General features: G+C 38.5%; 1 protein-coding gene across 3 annotated transcripts in view; it reads right to left on the bottom strand.

The window, feature by feature from the left end:
* Nucleotides 1–18,145, bottom strand: part of LOC103466867 (plexin-A1-like) — a 333,062-nt gene that overhangs the window by 104,066 nt on the left and 210,851 nt on the right. The window lies entirely within an intron of this gene.

The following is an 18,145-nucleotide window of genomic DNA, read 5'->3' as shown; positions in this document are numbered from 1 at the left end:
ATTCATTCAAATTCAATGTTTTAAATCAACTATGTACAACACAATGTAAAACACTGTGATTACCACTCCCAACCCCACTGAGGGACAAGGGTGTAAAGAAAATGGATGGATGGATGGATATGTCACAATATAATGTGAAACATTGTATCGTGCACTATGGTGTATTACAATGGTACAATGGAATACAATACAATACAATACATGATGCAACACGACATAATACAGTATGAGCCTACAAGATATAATATGAAACAATAAACTATAATACTATATGATATAATGTGAGGTGGCGCGGCATGAATGAAGCAGAAAAATTAATTTGCAGCTGAATAAAGAAGGAATATTATTTTTAATCAACTGCAATGAGCCACAATCCAGTTTTGGGTTTGACCAGCACCTGGTGGTCAAACCCAAAAAAGATGTCAGTTCAGGAATTACATTTTATTGAGATGATCACACAAAATGAAATCATTGAAATGACAATGTAACTTCTGCAGAGCTCTTCCCCTTCAGCAAGAGGCTCCACCAAGAAGATAAGACAGCTCTGCTGGGAAGGCAGCAGTAGATGATTAAAGAAGCTGGAACTAACCACTGGAGCTAACCTTTGTCTTTCGTATGAAGGGATTGCATTTTGCGATACAAACTCATTAGAAAAATAAAAACATGCGGCTCATGTCTGTGAATCATTACTTAACCTGAATGCTAGAAAACAATATATCATCATCTCTTCAATCCATAGAAAAAACATGCAGATTTATAAGTGACTAAAAATGCCTTTGGCAACGCAATTTGGATAAATTCCCTCGTGTCCATTATGATGAATCTGTTTTCTTTTCCCTTCCCAACAGTGTCCTACCACACTGCACGCTAATCCAGCGCCACTCCAGCTTCCTTTGTTCTCATCAACCAGCCTAAAACCCTTTCTTACAAATGATCATCTCTCAGGAGGATCTGCTCATTTTTTTTATTAAACACTGAATATTGAATATAGCTGTGACTGGTTAAAAAAAGAAAAAAAAAAAGAGTGCAAGCCAATTTGGAAAGAGAGCCCCGTTGCCATATTAATGAGGCTTTTATGGATATTAGGCATGTTTGGCTTAAAGAAACCCACCACAGCATATTCTTATTCCTTCTGTGCTCACCAAACCAGCAGCCCGAGGCAGCATCTCCCACCATACTGTACTGTAACACTGTTTGATGGATTAAAGTGAGATAACAGAGTTCAGCACTTTAAACAGCCACCTTCTTGATGCTTTTCAACCAAGAGCAAATTGGCCAAGACAGCATATTTTATTATGTTAACAGAGGCAAGGAAATTGAGCTTTTTTGCTTTAGGTAAAATAAAAGACAATAAAGGGGGAAAAACTGGTGTTTTTTAGAGTGCTTCACCAAATAAGATTCAACTCAGTCAAGATTAAAGAAGCTTCTTTGGGTCGCAGGTCAAAACTGTTACATCTTCACATATCATACCAGGATACAAGATTTAAACTGTTTTACTTTCTCTGAAATCTAAATATGTAAAAAAAAAAAAAATCATAAACGAGTAGTTTCTACCCTTCAGATTAACTTCAACAGTGATACAAGGATGTTGTAAATCATTGATAGGATGTATGAATATTAAAAAGCAAATGCAACAACTAATCCCACTTCAAACACCATCAAGCACACTGTAATTGTCCTATGGTGATAGCAAACATTTGTATCAAAGAGAAATCACTGACAGCAGAATGCTATGTAAGCAACAGGGAAGCAGAGCTGAGCCATATCAAGAGTTTTATTAATACAATCATAGAAAAATATGAGTGTAAAAGAAAAGGAAAATGTTGAGAGGATGGCATACCAACAGCCAAAAAGCTATTTTACTCTTTTCCAAAAGTCTTCATACTATGAGACAACTAAATGAGAAACTGCAACAATATTCCAATGACCTGTTGATGTATATTATTATTAATATTATAGGGATAATAATGTAAAAAAATATATGTCTGTTTAATATCACAAACACTTAATTTGAGAGATCCAGGACAGACGGACGGACGGACGGATCCAGTAAGGTGTTATCTCCCGTATTTAAGGGGTTTTAATATTTTTCATTTTAAAATGGTAATTCTAGAAAAAACTAAACAGTAATTGTCACGATCCAGTGTGTGAGTGTGGTTTTTTTTGGGTGAGTGTGAGTTTTCCTATTATAGAGGATCTCTGATGCATAGCCTTTTGCTGACCTGCTGTTAGACAGCACACCTGTCGGTAACCGCCTCATCAACATCACTGGGGATTTAAGTGATGGAGTCGTTTGAACTCCATAAATTTCTCACTCTGTTTTTTTTGTGTGTGTAGTTTCAGGAAGTGAAGATCTGACAGCACTATCCCTGACCCCTCACCACCTCCTCATTATCTGACCATCATTTCAGTGATGGCAGGTTAAGACTGTGGGAGGGTTAAGACTCTGCACGATGACAACTCTTCGCCAAACAGTTAGCGTCACCAGTACCATTTAGCTCCTCGAATCTTCCTATGTTTTTTTTACAGAGTTTTTCTTGTACTCTTGGTTTAGATATTTATGTTCAATTACCTTAGCAACAGTTTACCCCATGTTCTTCTTGCTAACAAGTTAAAAATGGACTTTTCCTCTCTGGACTTCTTTGACAAACCTGCTGTAGAAAAATCCAAGATGTTTCTAATACAGTGGTTCTTAACCTGGGTTCGATCGAACCCCAGGGGTTCGTTGAGTCGGTCTCAGGGGTTCGGCGGAGCCTCTGCCGCGGAGGTAAAGACACACTTGTGTAAAGTCGTGATGACGCCCCGCTTTGCCATCACTTGCTGCAGAGGATCACGTTACATTGCTTAACCAATCAGAGCTGCGGAGGAGCCCTGATTGAAGGAGCTCCACTCTCAGCATGGATTTGAACTTGTGTCTTTAATTACTTCAGAAAAGCTCACAGTTTTTACCAAATTCTGTAGCTTTCGGTGTACTTCTAAATCTGCTCCTTAGGCGCATCTTTTCGGGGTTGGTACTGCCTCTAGTGGCGTGGGGGTGGTAACACAACTAAGTACATTACTAAATCAGAATACCGCAAAGTCTTTATTATTTATTAGTTTTTCATTCTCTTAAGAATGTAGAGCTAATTAAATGATCTAAACAAAATCTTAAAGTGGTTCCAGTTTCTCTCGATGGCCAACCTGTTGAAACTGTGGCAAATATTAAATACCTTGGGTCGTTCCTGGACAGTCAGCTCAACTTTGCTGAAAACACTGATTATATTTTGAAGAACTTTTCTCAGAGACTCTACCTTTTAAGAAGACTTGGTGATCTTGGGGTGACCCAACTAGACTCTAGTTGGGTCACCCCTATGTCTTGAATTTGGGGGAAAAAATTATCACTACAGAAGGGTTCAGTGAATGCGCATATGAAACTGGTGGGTTTGGTACCTCAAAAAAGGTTAAGAACCACTGTTCTAGGAACATATCCTCAACAGTAACAGTTGCATTTTTTCTCTGAACAATTATTTTCTATAAAATTGTGAATGTTCTGTGAATACATACATGGTAAATTACCTCAAAACATCACAGTAACACTAAAACCACACTTGTTAGCATGGTAACCATTAAAACAGGTTTTTTATCTGTGTGATCAGTGCTATCGTTTCGTAACTAAAAACTTGTGAAGTAAAATAACTTTGTTAACTCCTCTACATAATTGCTGATATTTTTTTTCTCACAAAGAAAGAGGAAAGAAAACTGATAAGAGACAGAATCAATGCCAGGAAGCTCAGTGAAGCAGACTGTTAGTCAGTGAGGCTGACAGTCAAAATTTTAAGCAGTCACAGATGCTGTCAGAATGCTCACGAGCCGATTCTAATCTTAGAAAAATAACAAAAAAAGATGAGCTAAAGGAAATAAAAGACAAACTAAAGACTAAAGGAATAAAAGGAAGGTAAAAAACACAACAGACTCCCTGAAGGCATCAGTTGGGATGGAAGAAAAATGTACTGAGGAGAATGGATAAATCCCACAATAATGGAGAACCGTTGCATGTTTTTACAAAATAAATGAATATGGAGGCAGAATATTGGAGGTATTGTTTGGATGACTGCTCCCTCTGTTTTTGGACGCTGTGCACCTCGACGCGTTTTTAGATGGTTGTTATGATGCGTAACCGTGGCAACCAGGTGTTGTTTTCACAACAGGGCGCAGCTAATTAGCATCTATCTCAAAAGCTAAAGTTCAAATCCTGTCTTCCATCGATCTTAATGAACTGCCTGGCTTTCCAACCAAACAGACAGAAACAGATTTAAAGAGGAGAAGCAAACGCAAATGATGGGGATCAGCAGTGCTTGCCAATAACTGATGGTCAGGACATGTTACCGGTCCTGGTCATGTCCTGGAAATGTTATCTATGTTGCTAGCATAGATAACATGCTAGCAGCATTGATGTTATGCTTTATTATCTATGCTGCTGGCTTTAGTTAAAGGCTTCTTCAGATTAATGGCAAAACTGACAACCTTTCCTTCACACATCAACATCCACAACGTCTTTTTAAATATACTTGGATGATACGACTTAGATCTTTTAATTTCTCTTTTGCATACATAAATCACTTTTTAAATGAATTGGAATCACCATGAGTCACATACTTTACTGCTGAACTGACCTGAACCTTCAGAGACACATAAAGACAGTTACAAAGTCAGCCTTATATCACATGAAAAACGTTTAAATAACTTACATCAATCCAAGATATAGAGATCCATGCATTTGTCTTTAGTCACATTGATTACTCTAACAGTGTCTTTAAAAAAATCAATAAGATGGGCAAAAGAAAAAAGCTTGTTATTAGTTTTTAGAGTTGGAGGTATCTAATAGTTTTGAGTTTTGCTAAAACTAAACATCCGACTTTGAAACCGACAGCAAAAACTGACCACCAGATCAATTTATGGGCTCTGCACAAAAAATATAGATTCATCTGAATCACGGTGCCATTCCTTTGAAGAACATGATTGCACTCAAACACATCCCTCACATTGGGCTTACATATATTGCACAAAAGACACCACTGCACAAACCCCTGAAAGAGAAAGAGAGGGCAGCACACAAAGGAGGCAGGGAGCGAACAAAAGATTCAGCAGCAGAGGATTGTGGGAGCTGTTTCATTAGGAGTGGTGACAGGTGTCAGAGCTGAGTCTGCATCAGATAGCGGAGCGGCTCAACACAATGAGACACAACAATCTCCTTTACCTGGGGGAATCCTCTAATGCCTCTTTTCACTCTCCACTCCTTTCCTCCTTTCTCTCTTCCTGCAGTTCACAATTGATCTTTTCTACATTCTGTGTAGAATCCCTGTTTTTACCCCTACTTTAACCTTCTGTTTGATCCTTTCTACTGGAATAATGGTAGATGCATTCCCCTTTCTTTTTCCTTCTCTCCGGGACGTTCTTTAGATCCATACCTGGAATTCTGCCACTCGTTGCGCCTGGATACCGATCTGTACAACTGCAGATCAGCTAGAAAAAATGCCTTGTTAAAATCTGAAATTATATCATTGGGATTCAGAGATCAATGTAGATGAGATTTTGTTGACAGAACAGTTATTAGTCATGTGCACCACAAACCTGGAAATTATTGAAAATGTGATAGAGGTGGGAATTTATTGTATTGTTTACATTGAAAAATTTCTTACAATAATATTGATTTATCCTTCAGCCGTAGCCACACAGTTATCTGAAAAAGAAGTAATCAGGAGGCTGAATATAAATAAACAGCACACGTCTTACCTGCAGATACAATACATAACATGGATTATATTGGAAGCACATTATCGCCATCTAGCGATAGAGGTGGACAGAATAAGAGTGGACCATAATGTAGCTCCGGTATAAATAAATAAGCTGGATAGTGAAGGAAGTTATGCTATGAAGTTTAGCAGGAATCCAGTAAACTGCAACTTTACAGGAAGCGATTCCAAAGAAATATTTGCCAGCGATAGAATGTCTTAAACATTCCTCTTTCTCTGACTTCAATTGCTCAATATGCGGAAGTGTGGCCAACACAGACTTAATGGCTTTGTTCATTTCCTACGCTGCCATTGCCAAACTACAATCTTAGACAGTCTCCAATTTTAAAACAGTGCAGAAAATTGATTGTTCACAGCTTCTCCTGATCGCTGATTGGCTCAGTTGAAATTCTACCAGAGAAATTGAGCTCAATGAAAGAAATCCCAGACGAAACACTGAAGGAAGACGAGAATCAAGTGGAATTGTAAAACAAAGGAAAGAGTCAGGCTAAGTCAACTTCACAAAATCTGCTAAAATTTGTGAAAAAATGTGAGAAGAGACATGGATACATTTGTGAGGCACTCTAGAAACGGCTCTAGAAAACACTAAGTTCTTGAAATCCTTGCACTTGATTATTCAAGTGAGGATTGCCTTTATCTATAAAGATATTTATTTATCTATAAAAAGCTGTTTTATGGACACATGTAGAGACAAAAAATGTTGCAACTCGCCTGCAACAAATAAAGAAAAAATACACATAATACACGCACAAACTGAACATCTCACACTGAAAGACACACACACACTCTGACACCAATCCGGAGCTAAATCTTGCCCTCTGGCTTTGAGCTGTAAACTAGTGCTGGGGCCTGTGGAGTGTTTTACAGTAGCCTTGGGGCCAAACACACAGATGCTGTGATCAAAGGAGAGGAAGGTAAGCCTTCAGAAAGAAATTAGTCTGAGCCTCTCTTCCGAACTGCTGCTGTTAAATCTCCAATTGGGTTTCTAGCAGTTTCTACCACTGTCTGCCTGGGTAGTCACTGCACTATGCTACGTTATTATAGGTTCAGAAAAGATTTGACTTCCTAAAATCTATTGATATTGAAGCAATTGACTTGGAAAACTACAAGGGACAAATACGAGTCTTTGTCAAATCCGGAATTGATGTTAGCAGACATTGGGATGAATTTGAACTACTATTATTACGCTTTTATCACAAACCTCAATTTATTTTTGTTGACAAACCAGAAAAGAAAACATTTTTAAAATTTTGTTGTATAGAAATTAACTTGATTTTTAATTTACCACAATTTTTGTTCAGAAAAAAAATAATACATCTGCAAACTATTAAATTTAAAAGAGTTCAATTCTGACACATTGTTTTAATAGTGACAGCTGTCAGGGTAAAAGTGTTCAAAAGTCTGAGCACTTTTACCATGGTGCATGTTCCAAATTGGAGAAACAACTAGAAAATCAACATGAGAATAAGGTTTTGATTTATGTACAACTTTATGGGTTCTAGTAGAAGTAGTGAGCGTGAAACAACTGTTAGCGAATATGTTGGAAGAGTAGGTCTGTCACAATACATTTTGCTGGACGATAAATTGTCCCAGAAGTTATTGTGATAAATGATAGTATTGTTTTGACACCATTGTCAAGTCACATAATGCTAATAGGATAATAATGGAAATACACACTCTCAAAGATCAATATACTTTAATTTCTAACAAACTTTTAACTCTGGAACTTTGAGACATTTCAAATATCCAAAATAAACAAATCTCTTGAAACAACAATTAAAATGGACATGGAAGTATTTGGAAACAAAATTATCCTTCAAAAAAGTATTGAGTTTAAACGAATGCACCAGACAGAAGACTTTTGTCATCCAGCCTTTGGTAGAAAGTGACAGAAATGAGAAAAACAACCATGCAAATGGAAATGATCAAACTCGCTTTAATTTATTATGCGATTAATTTATTTATTGCTTATTCTGACAGTGTTTGAATGAATGAGCTTTTTGTTGTTGACTTATGCTAATCAAAAAATTTTCTTCTGCATCAATTTGAAATTTGGACCGTTGCATTCTGAGTTGCAAAGGTGCAATAAAAAAAATAACTTAGTTTGTGGAAATCCAAAAAAACACTCAATAATTAAATCTTCTGCCACACAGAGAAGATGGAAGAATTTAGCAGAGACAATGCAAACAGGCTTCATGTTGCATAGCGAGGATTGGCTTAGCTTTTAAACTGAGAAAGTGATTGCTAGAAAAACAACACGTTTTATTGTGTTGGCCTTGTCAGCAAACCTGATTCGATGACAGCCCGTTGCATGTGTGCGTTTGTGTTCCACAAAGAAAAACTGAGTGCCTTTTAAACGCATAGCGAGTGGATCAATCACAATTGTCGTGTTATTTGTTGCTGTGATGGCCTTGCTACAATCCACGGTGCAAAGCAGACATCAATGCTGTAGACTTTGCATTGTGTGGGTTGGCTTTCAGAGTTTTCAGCGACTTTTGAGTAAAAAAAGACAAACAGCTTCACTGGTTAGGTAGAACAAGGAATTTAGGTGGTTTGGGAAACATACACTAGACCATAAAATACACACATCAATGTGAAAACGGCAAGTTGAAGTGTAAAATAAATAAGACAATGATACAATATTTCAAAACATTTTTTCTACCTTTAGTGTGACATGTTTTCTGTATAATTCAACTGAAAACGTTTTTGAAGAAACTTTTAAATTACAGTTTAACATTAACTTTGCTTGGGTTTACACCTAACAGCTTGTATAAATATAACATATATAAATATAACATATATATATATATATATATATAATTTCTTTTTTTTTCTTATTCTTTAGCTCAAACTAGAGTTTGCACGGTAAACAAATGTTCAGTAAGGCCTGCGATTGGCATCTTGAATGATTAGAAGTTAACAACAACACGGTAAGTTACATAAATGTCCAACAAGCCCTGTTCTAAATGTGATGACTTCCCGTAGTCTCCATGTTTCCGGGATAATGAGCAGGGTAGCAGGATAAAATTCTTCTCCAAAGAAAACATCTTTGATTTGGTTCATCTCCTACCACTTATGGGATGCTGAAAGTTAACCTGAACTTTGGGACATCATTTCTAAAGCTGTATTTGGCATGAAAACACATCTACACATCAGTAAAAGAACACCATGGGAACAGTGAAACATGCTGACATCCTGTCCAGCAGTCACTTTTCTTTACATGGAACTGTGTTTTGGCTCAAAGTGGTTGAAATTTGTGAGTGATCCCAAATACCATCCAGTTTGACCCAAAACCTTCAGGTGCCTAGAAAGCTGAAGATGGACTTTTACAAATGATATATGCTTTACTATAAGAACTCTTTTATTTTCAAATGATGTCAAAATAATTCTGAGGAAAAATCCTTCGAGGTCTCCAGGAGAGGTGAACTGTTGCAAGGCAAGGTCAAGGTTTGGGATTCTGATAGACCACCTACCAAATAAAGGCTGCATTAACACCAACAAATCTGCCAGTTCAGCAGTTAAAACTGTACATGAGTTTTGGTGAATTCAAGGTAGAAATTTAAAAATGACTAATCAGAGTCTCATTTTGTATATATGAGAAAACTCTGACACGTCCCCGATTTTTATTTTTGTTTGCCTGCTTTTTTTTCCTTCTTCTTCTTGCTTTTCATCATGATGAAAACACTACACTGACAGCGATGTCACACATGAGGCGAGTTCCCCGATTGGCTGCTGGCTGTCACCGACGAGGCCACCTCACTGAGGCACAGACAACCTCAGAGTATGATGGATGAGGAGGTCCGTGTGTGTTTGTCTGTGTGTATTATGGGGGCGTCAACGCGGTGTGGATGGTCCCAACGGATTAAAGTCACAGACCAATGGAGCATTTCAGAAAGAAGGGGGCAAGACCCCATTGACTGGTTTTCTTCTCCACACACACAGAAGAGACGCTGATATGATGACCAAACATCTCAGCAGAAGAGAGAGAGTAATCCATTCAGGAATGTCTCAGTTGGAGACGCTAATACAGTTATACCCTTAAGAGAATAAATTTAACAGGAGGTACACACTCTCACATGCCAGATGTACAGCGGATCATGCAGTAAATCCCGGCAGGTCTCACCACTCAATGTACGGGGAGACAATTTATGAAACGGTACACACAAAGGTTCTTACCAGCAGATTTTTTTCTTTTTCAACTATTTTTTACCTGATCAAGCAAAACAAAAAAATCTAATTTAAGAATAATGTCACTAAGACACAACTTGGCTAGAACCGAAGCCTTAGCTAGACAGACTTGATAATTGAGCCTTCTCCATTATCATTGGATTTGACTTAAGCTAAGCCCCTTGAGTCTATGTCAGGTCTCAGAAATGTATTTCTTTGTGTTTGTGACTTGAGTTCAACTTGATTCTGAGACTCAAGTCCAGATCCAGTGACTGGTGCTTTCCTAGTTTATGAAAACCGCAAAAAGATACTGCTTTTAGTGAGATATCTACTAGATGGACAGCGTAGGTCTTTATCAAAAGAGTCCATTAGAATAGTCGTGTCCTGAATTTTATCTCTGATGGATAAGTGTGATTGTGTAGCTATCTGTTGGGATGCTATCAGGTCTGGATGGTCAAAGAGGAGGATGCCGACGATAAGCATCAGCTACCCGATCAATAGCTGCCTCTAAAATACCTGTTTGTGTGTGTGTGTGTGTGTGTGTGTGTGCGTGTGTGTGTGTGTGTGTGTGTGTGTGTGTGCGTGCGTGCGTGCGTGCATGTCTAGGTGAAGTTTTGTGCTCTTTTTCTTTGGCCTGCAGGTTCAAAATTTGATGAATTTTGTTTTATAGCATTGGAGAATGACAAAGTGTTCATTGCCACATGGGGACTATCCATAAGGAGTCCTACAATCTATTTTAAATCACGACCCAGGGAATAACTAGAGACTTCTGTGACCCAGCTTGGAGTCAGGCAACCTTTTCAAGGTCAGTGTAAAAGCCAGTGAGGAATGCTTAAACTTTCACTCAAGGGCATGAGGTTGTAACTTTCACCTTCTTAATCAGTTCTGAATCTGGTTTGATAAAGCTTAAAAATCACCAGACAAAGAAAACTCATACGTACTATACTACCTTGCAAGAAAATTTAATAGGGTCCCAAAAAACACTCCTTTACAAAGCTTGTTTCATCTTTGTTTTTTGACTCATCCCCTGTGCTTCAGTTCAACAAGAAAACTTTTCAACTGAGTTCCTAGTCGGAGTCTCAGGTGGAAGGAGGGCAGGCACCCCATCGCAGCAGAATGGGGACTCTTCTGTTCAATAAAAGGCACTTTGAACTGCGCTGGAAGCCTTTTGGAGTGTCCACCCACTCTTACAGCCCTTTTCTGTGGGGAATATGGAGATAGTTGAAGCGGTAAAGATAAAGGCTTTATGCCATTATATACTGGAGATGCATGAATAAAAACAACAGACTGACTTCGTTACAGCTTAATCTGAAGAATTTTTAAAATTCACTCTTTAAAAAATTGCAAAGCTGAATGCATAATTTTCATAGAACTTAACTGGGGAAACATATTACCTCTTCCTCATGTGTGAAAAACAAGTAAAATTTCAAAGGCAAATGTGTTAGAAATGGCAGTAAATATAAAGAGATAGTAGATTATTGGGTGCCTACCGAATTTAGAGTGTGGCTTACTGGAGTTAAAATCTTGCCATTCTTCATGTCAAAATGTCACACAATTAACAATGTCAGTTAACCTGGAAAAAATATTGCTTTTAAAAGACAAGAGTCTTCAAATTCTGAGAGTAAAGATACATATCCTCAGCCTCAGTCCTTGCTGTACCTCCCTTATGATCATGGAGGCTTGAAGTGCCCAAATTTTCACTTGTATTACTATGATGTGCAGTTGAGTTCCACGATGTCATGTCACATTGGACTGACATGGAGACTCAGGATTTAAAACTGACTCTCCCTTCATATTTATATTCAAATTCAATAATAAAGCTTCTGAAACATACTAAGAACCCATTTCTTAAAAATATAGAAATATGGAGAGATATAAAATACATTTTAAATAAGCCAAATTGTGTCCGTTTGTATGGGGTAACCAATTTTTTGTACCTGGTGGAACTGATCCAACGTTTAAAGCATGGAAAGACAAAGGACTCCAAATCTTTATGTACCAGACTCAGGCATACTAATGAGCTTTCAGGATCTACAACATAAATTCCACCTAGATAAGAAATACTTCTTTAAATATCTTCAACTCAGAAACTTCATAAGAACGAGCCAAAATAATAAGCTGTTTGTATTTTATTTTGGCCTAAACATAATGTCTAAGTAACACTACTACTGCTGTCATACTTTGCAGAATGTTCAAGCTGTTTGTCTAAACTGCTAAAATTTCAATAAAGATATTTTGGGAAAAAAGATACATATCCTCTCATCTTCATATTTTGGTTTTGTATAGAGATACACCAAGAAAAAAAAATTGGGGTTTGGAATTGTCCATTTTTTGGCTGTTCTGGCCCTATAATCCAATCAGTGAATTACCATAGCTAGATGCTACAATGTTGTGTTGACCATATTTTTTGGTTTCTTACCAAATGAAAAACACTGCAGGGAGCTAGCTTTATATTAGTGACATAAATGACATCAAAGCTAAACTGATTACAGCAAAATTGCACTTTTAGAGCTGAAAGCTCTTCTGTCATTTTTCATGCTGTTTGAAATCTCAGGTGTTAAACTGAGAATCACATTTCTTTAAGATTTAAGGAATACTGCAGCTTTTCAGAAGCTAGCCATGCTAATTATGCTAACTGATAATGTAAGATGCTAAACCTAATCCATTTGTTATTGTTTTAATATCGTAGCAAAACCATATTTTGTTCCCTCTCACACAGGTGTGATGTCACCTATGCTCACTTTAAATAATGACCACTCAGCACAGAGAACACAAAAATATTCTTATAATTTCTTAAAGACAAATTTTATCAACTCACCACAATGGCCGTCCTGCCGCAAAGGTACACATGGACACAATCTTTAAATGTGGGCTTACCTTAATGCACCAGGCTATGTGCAACATGGCAGGATTTTCCAACTGATAAACCATCAAGCAGAATATACAACCTTATTGTTTATAAGTAGCAACGTAAGTAAGTCAAAATCTTGTTTGGGTGGATTTGGCTGGATAGTAAGGAGCTAAAACCCTTCCAGTTATATTTAGCTTTATTCCACTTGTGAATTAAAGACCTCAACACAACCACAGGGAAGAAATTAGACAAGAAGGGAAGACATTCTAGTTAAATGTTCCCCTTCACAACGCTCACCTGTTTAATGGTCATTTAATTTACCCAATGAGACAGTGAGCAACAACAAAAGTCTTAAAACCAATTTTCCACATATTACTTGTGTACATTAGGAACAACAAAGGGGCTGGGGTGAGAATTATTAAGTCAGTGCAATGGGGGAAGGAGTTAAGGTCAGTAAACGCAATAAATATTGTCAAAGGTACGACTGAGTTCATAATTTATTCCCATATGTGTTTTATATGGTGGTTTGCAGATAAAACTTTTTCACATTTTCCTATACTTCAACTGTATTGCTGTCAAGACACTCATGTAAAAGAGATCTCTGATCTCAAGGTGCTTTATCTTGGTTAAATAAAGGTTGTAACAACAAATTTCAATGTATTTTACTGGGATTTTAAGAAATAGAAAGATTCATGCAACCAACTTTTTTCCGAGAACAGGAATCAAACCATGGACAATCTATAGCTTCTACACATGGTGTGTGCCTGGTCTAACAACAGAGCAAACCAGGGCGCCAGATTTACTTTTTTGTACAATACTATATTATTTTTCTAGGTTGTGCTGGTTTATGAAGTGAAATCCCAATGAAAAACATTGAACTTCACAGCAACATAAGGAAAGATTTATAGGGTATGGGAACCATGGTAAGGCAAAAACAAATAGTATGGATACCAATAAGAAACAAGGAAAAGATACCTAAAATCCAGGGCAACTTCATCACTAACATTGATTGTGTTTCATGTTCTGCAGACAAAAGCAAGTTCTGAAAACCGCAATGTAAATCTATACCATAATCAAATGCTGTTCAGAAGCCAGGCTTAAAGACAAGATTAAAGCCTGGGCAGATAACATTAGATAATGATATGGAATTATCGAGTAGATATTATGGAGACACAAGGCGCAGTTAGAGTCATGACACTCAAGTATCCTTTCATCTCGCGAATGGTTAAACATCTCTCGCATCCTCCTCCGCTCCTCCTTTCATCGACAAGTGCCGCCTTTTCTCTTGCTTCATGTTAATGATTTCCCCCCTTCCAACACAACTGTCCTCACTTCATCTTCTTCCAACTGGCCATCCTCTTCCGCCCCTACTTTTCCCTCCTTTACAAATTATTTTTAAACCTTTCTAGCCATTCATCTCCTGCTCTCATCCTGCATGTTTTTTCTAAAATCAGCAGACCTAATAGATCCAAGTTTCAATGACGAATACTCTCAAAATGTATTGAACTTATGTATTTCCCAGTCAGTTCTTGTCATGATGCAGCTGGTAATGCAACTAAAACTGGATCTTTTGTAGACCTTTATGGAGAGAGAAAACAGAAGAATAAGGCATCAAGTCATGTTCGTACAAACAAACAGCAGCATGAAGGCCAAGGAACAGAGAAGTTACTTCATGCAGGGTGAGGATAAGGGACACAGCGGACATGTGCAAGAAGGTGCCTGGGTCAGATGAGACCAAAACAGAACTGGGTCTGCATACAAAATAACTTGTGGCAAAATATAGGGGTGGACATTATATTACTCACCATTCTCACAGATAAAGGTGGTAGTGGATTTAGGGATGCGTTCACATCACCCCTGTTTAGACAGCTTTAATTGAAATCCAGTTTGCTTGCTTACAGTCTGGCTTGTTTGGGGAGATGTGAATGGAACTCTGTTGCAGAACGAAACAGCAAACTGTGTTTGATTACAAACTTAGGTCTCTGTTCAGTTGAAGTGAACTCTGATGTGGTTCAAGTGCATAAGTAAAGGCCAAGTGGACGGGAGATTTCTCCAAATGCCGGAAGTAGACTGTAGCACAGGGTATTTTGAGTAAATGCTAAATACATAAAGGCACAAGTCTAAGGATAGCACAAGAAATGGCTCGTAGTCTTTTGCTAAAGACAAAAGAGAAATTCTACAACTGCTAAAATCTAACACCACTTGATTTTTTTTCCATTTCATAAAAAAGGAAGGGGCTGCACAGTGGTGCAGTTGGTAGAGCTGTTGCCTTGCAGCAAGAAAGTTCTGGGTTTGATTCCCGGCCCCGGTCTTTCTGCATGGAGTTTGCATGTTCTCCCTGTGCATGTGTGGGTTTTCTCTGGGTACTCCGGTTTCCTCTCACAGTCTCACATGACTGTCAGGTTAATTGGCCTCTCCAAATTGCCCCTAGGTGTGAGTGTGTGTGTGCATGGTTGTTTGTCCTGTGTGTCTCTGTGTTGCCCTGCGACAGACTGGTGACCTGTCCAGGGTGACCCCCGTCTCCCGCCCGGAACGTTAGCTGGAGATGGGCACCAGCAACCCTCCTGACTTCACTAGGGACAAGGGTGTAAAGAAGATGGATGGATGGATGGATGGATGGATGGATGGATGGATGGATGGATGGATGGATGGATGGATGGATGGATGGATGGATGGATAAAAAAGGAAGTTGCACTCTGTTTTCTTCAGAGGTTTCATGTTGTTTACTTCAGTGGTTCTTGGTGCAGTGCCACTGCAGCTGAGGGGGGAAACAGGTTTTTCAAAGAGTTTGGTTTGTTTCACAAAGTACAGTGGGAAAGAGAACTGCACTAGTTGAAAATCAAACAAATGTTGGCCTCCAATTGAACTACCAGGCTATTAGGTATAAAAACACACAAACTCTTGCCTTTCTACGCATTTCTGCTTGTGCATTACATACACACAACATGGCCAAACATGAACAATTCAGTAAAATCAGATCCAATGGCTTCAAACTTCAACAGAGTCCACGCCTCCAGGAAGCAATGATTTCTCAAGAGATTTCTCAGCGCATAGAACAACGGCATGTTTTTTATCAGGCTAAACAGGAAACCTGTAAACAACTACAACAGACTTGAGACTGGGATAGTGGTTCATCAATACTCTCTAACAAGGTATTTTAAATAGTGCAAAGGAACAGGGTTGTTGTAATATAAACCCTGTGAACGTTATCAGAGAGGTCAAAGGTCACATGTGATGTACCCCAAGGTTCAATCCTAGGACCCCTTCTCTTCAATATTTATATGCTCCCACTGGCTAAGGTTGTAACAGGACATAGGATTAGCTACCACAATTATGCGGATGATACACAGCTCTACATCGAAATGTCACCAGGTGACTCTGAACCCATCCAATCACTGAATAGATGCTTAGAACAGATCAATGTGTGGATGTGCCAAAACCTTCTCCAGCTGAACAGAAACAAAACTGAAGTTATTATCTTTGGACCTAAAGAGGAGCGAACCAGAATCAATGCACAGCTTCAGTTATTACAACTGAAAACCAGCGATCAGGTCCGAAACCTGGGAGTAGTGATGGACTCTGACCTGAACCTTCAGAGCCACATTAAGACAGTCACAAAGTCGGCCTTCTATCACCTGAAGAACATCTCTAGGATTAGAGGACTTATGTCTCAGCGCGATCTAGAGAAACTCATCCATGCGTTTATCTTTAACCGCATTGATTACTGCAACAGCGTCTTCACAGGTCTGACTAACAAATCAATCAAACAGCTGCAGCTGATCCAGAATGCTTCTGCTCACGTTCTCACTAAAACCAGGAAGATAGAGCACATAACACCAGTTTTAAAGTTCCTACACTGGCTCCCTGTAGCTCAAAGAATAGACTACAAAATACTGTTGTTAGTTTATAAATCACTGAACGGTTTAGCACCACAATACATTAAAGATCTGTTATTGCTGTACCAACCGTCTAGACCCCTCAGATCTTCTGGTTCTGGTCACCAACCAGAACCAGAACCAGTTCCCCAGAACCAGAACCAGACGAGGAGAAGCAGCATTCAGTTTCTATGCACCACAAATTTGGAACAAACTTCCAGAAAACTGTATAACAGCTGAAACACTGGGTGCCTTTAAATCTCAAATTAAAACCCACCTATTTAGAGTTGCTTATTGCTAAATTGCGGGTTTTTAATGTCTTAGGTTTGAGAATCCTTGTAAGATGCAAAAACTCTGACGTTTGAGAATCCTTGAATGATGCTTTTACCTTTTTAATCTTATTTTTATTTATTTTTTTAATCTCTTTAATGTTTTTATCTTTACTTTTTAATTTCTTTTTATTTCTCTTTCTCACTGCTTACGTTTTAATGATGTAAAGCCCGGAAAAAGTCCCAGTTAAACAACTTTTAACTAAAGTTCTATGGGGTTTAGAGTCCCAGTTGACGGCATTCAACTAAAAACCTAGAGGTTGGAGTCCTTGTCAAACGGTGTTTTTGACTAAAGTCCCAGAGGGTTAGAATCCCAGTTAAACAACGTTTAATTGAAGTCCTAAAGGGGTGCGGGTTTTAATGTTTTTATGTTTTTTTTTAAATCTCTTTCTCTTTCTCACTGTTTATTCAACGTCACATTCTGTTTTTATTTTAATTATGTAAAGCACTTTGAAATGCCTTGCGGCTGAAATGTGCTATACAAATAAAATTTGATTGATTGATTTGATATAATATTGTGATTTAAGCTAAAATGCACCACCACAGTCCTCCCATAACATGGATACTCGACCTTTTGCTTCTCATCTCCGCTGTCGCTCTCCATTAAACAGGGCAATGATCAGAGAGGCATCTTTAAGCTTTAATACACTATGAATAATTAAATTGTGTACAAGCATGCTTACACGCACACACACACACACACACACGCACACACAGTTGAGCCTATCAGTGGCAAGCAGCTTCCCCCAGCCAAAGACCCAGAGGGAGAAGGGGAAGCCTGATCTGTGCCAGTTCCAGCTTCAGAGCTTCCAAAGCCGGGGCCGCTCCGAGCTGCGCATCAACAGCCCGAGTACCGGCAATCTGAAACAATGAAGAGACAGCTGTAACTCTGACACCCATAGCTGAGAGACAAAAGGAGAGAGTGTCTGGCTCCAGCTAATTGACTTGTTGAGGGAATGAGGGAGCCATTTAACAAGAGGAAAGTGCTCAGTGGGCTGCGGATCAAACGGGGAAAATAAGATGAGCTGGAGAGATCCAAGGCTTTTCTTCTGGCATTACGTACGTGCATTTGCTTGTCTGTAAATACTGATCTGGTGGAACATCACGCTTACCTCCCTGACATACAGGTGT

The sequence above is a fragment of the Poecilia reticulata genome, chromosome 7 (assembly GCF_904066995.2).
Source record: "Poecilia reticulata chromosome 7, P_reticulata-male-v2, whole genome shotgun sequence".
In the NCBI taxonomy this organism is placed as follows: domain Eukaryota; kingdom Metazoa; phylum Chordata; class Actinopteri; order Cyprinodontiformes; family Poeciliidae; genus Poecilia; species Poecilia reticulata.
This window is presented reverse-complemented; position numbering and strand designations above follow the sequence as displayed.